We start from the raw sequence: 2,959 nt of genomic DNA on the forward strand, positions 1-2,959 counted from the left end.
TGGTGGGGAGATTTGTGAAAAAATGAAATTCGTGGTTTTTGAGATGTGAGGGTTGGAATGGCCTCCAAATGCCCCCAAATGAATACCATGAAAGTCTTGGTGCACGAAAGTTTTGAGTTCGGAGGGTTTTGCACATGGCCAAGGTTGGCGGTGCACCACGGCATAGCTAAATGGCTTGGTGGGGAGTTTTGTGAAAAAATGAAATTCGTGGTTTTTGAGATGTGAGGGTTGGAAAGGCCTCCAAATGCCCCCAAATGAATACCATGAAAGTCTTGGTGCACGAAAGTTTTGAGTTGGTTGGGTTTTGCACATGGCCAAGTTGGTCGGTGCACCACGGCATAGCTAAATGGCTTGGTGGGGAGTTTTGTGAAAAAATGAAATTCGTGGTTTTTGAGATGTGAGCGTTGGAAAGGCCTCCAAATGCCCCCAAATGAATACCATCAAAGTCTTGGTGCACGAAAGTTTTGAGTTCGGAGGGTTTTGCACATGGCCAAGGTTGGCGGTGCACCACGGCATAGCTAAATGGCTTGGTGGGGAGATTTGTGAAAAAATGAAATTCGTGGTTTTTGAGATGTGAGGGTTGGAAAGGCCTACAAATGCCCCCAAATGAATACCATGAAAGTCTTGGTGCACGAAAGTTTTGAGTTGGTTGGGTTTTGCACATGGGCAAGGTTGTCGGTGCACCACGGCATAGCTAAATGGCTTGGTGGGGAGTTTTGTGAAAAAATGAAATTCGTGGTTTTTGAGATGTGAGGGTTGGAAAGGCCTCCAAATGCCCCCAAATGAATACCATGAAAGTCTTGGTGCACGAATGTTTTGAGTTGGTTGGGTTTTGCACATGGCCAAGGTTGGCGGTGCACCACGGCATAGCTAAATGGCTTGGTGGGGAGATTTGTGAAAAAATGAAATTCGTGGTTTTTGAGATGTGAGGGTTGGAATGGCCTCCAAATGCCCCCAAATGAATACCATGAAAGTCTTGGTGCACGAAAGTTTTGAGTTCGGAGGGTTTTGCACATGGCCAAGTTGGTCGGTGCACCACCGCGGCATAGCTAGATGGCTTGTGTGGAGTTTTGTGAAAAAATGAAATTCGTGGTTTTTGAGATGTGAGGGTTGGAAAGGCCTCCAAATGTCCCCAAATGAGTACTGTAAAAGTGTTGGTGCACAAAAGTTTTGAATTGGATGCATTTTGCACTTGGCCAAGTTGGTCGGTGCACCGCGACTAGATAGCTTGGTGCCAAAATTTGTCAAATTTAAGACCTTGGCCAAACTGAATGAAATTTTGTGGGGAGGTTCCTGATATTGTTTAGTGGTGGACTGGAAAAAATGAGGTCGAAATTCGAAGTCTACATGTGCTTTTCTATTTTTCCCGATTTTACACATACCCGGTAAGTAAAAAAAATAAAAAAAATAGTTCCCCTTCGAGAAAAATTATGAAATTTGGTGAGCAAGGAGATACCATTATTCTACGAATTACTGCAAAAAATCGCATCAAAATTCGAAGTGTAGCCCAAGATATGGACTTATGTCTGCTCAAAAAAAGTGTATCTACTTGTACAATTTTGCCTTTTGCATATTAACCTCTTATAGGGGGGGAGTGCTCCTTGAGCCGGCCAGCTCCACACTGGCAGGTTTTAAAGGGAGCTTGATGAGGCCTCCCCCCTCACGTGGTGCGTGCGTTAGCATGTTTATCATGGCACAACTAGCCTCTTCATAGTTGTTGAGCTTTATTAATACCAACACACGGTCGTCACTGATCGTTGGTTAGCTCGGCAGCTAGTCCCTCGGATATTGTGGAAAGTTATTTTCATGCCTAGCGATGCTTGACCCTGCGTCACTTGATGTTTCCATTTGCTTGCTTGCCCATGGTAGGTGGGGGGTGGACCGTCTTGTGGTGTGGTGTCTTGCGAACGTGAGGGTGTGTGAGTTGTAATCGAGATGCACTTGCTGGCTGGCTCCATGCCTTGCGTATCGAACGGTCAAGCATGCATCTCTTCCATTTTCACCCGTTGCCTTGGGTGATATTGGTTGATCAGTCCCTGTGTTGCCTACCCACTAGACGGTACTTCTGTGGTTGCTTCGAATTCTATCTTTCCATCACGAAGAGGTGTTGGAGGATCCTAATGTCACGCACGTGTTCTATCTAGTGAAACATCTCAGTGATGCACGTGTTGTGGCTAGTTCTTTTGGATGCGGTGCATTATATGAACTCGGGTTTACTTTAGCGACCCAGTCAACATAATTCGGTTGTGTCCCTTGATTGAGACGTTGTCCTTGAACTTGTTGTGAACAATATCGTTCTTCCACAACCCGTCGTCTTGAGTGCGATGGAAGGCAAATAAGATGTGCTTTGGCATGTCATGCACGTACTCGATTGCGGGAAGTGTGAGAAAGTGTTGTTGACAACCCGTGGGAAATGGAATGTGGCAAATCGTGATGAGCTCTTCGTGGATCTGCGAAGAAGACGACCTTTGGGCCTGTTGGAAACGAGGGAGGCGATGTTGAACTGCGAAGAAGATGGACTTTTGGGTTGTTTGAATCAATGGGAGGCCACGCGAGAACTCCGAATACTATGGACTCTTGGGTTGTTGGAAGCAACGGGAGGCCCCGCTAGAACTCCGAATACTACGGACTCTTGGGTTGTTGGAAGCAAGGGGAGGCCCCGCTAGAACTCCGAATACTATGGACTCTTGGGTTGTTGGAAGCAAGGGGAGGTCCCGCTAGAACTCCGAATACTACGGACTCTTGGGTTGTTGGAAGCAAGGGGAGGCCCCGCTAGAACTCCGAATACTATGGACTCTTGGGTTGTTGGAAGCAAGGGGAGGCCCCGCTAGAACTCCGAATACTATGGACTCTTGGGTTGTTGGCAACGACAACTTGGGGGGATGACACTGGAAAAGAGTGAACTAGGCCAAACTGCGAACAAGGCAACTTGGGGGGATGACACTGGAAAAGAGTGAAC

This window comes from Vigna unguiculata, unplaced genomic scaffold, assembly GCF_037176805.1.
Source record: "Vigna unguiculata cultivar grain cowpea cultivar isolate G323 ecotype 2 unplaced genomic scaffold, ASM3717680v1 ptg000016l_ERROPOS49151548, whole genome shotgun sequence".
In the NCBI taxonomy this organism is placed as follows: Eukaryota; Viridiplantae; Streptophyta; class Magnoliopsida; order Fabales; family Fabaceae; genus Vigna; species Vigna unguiculata.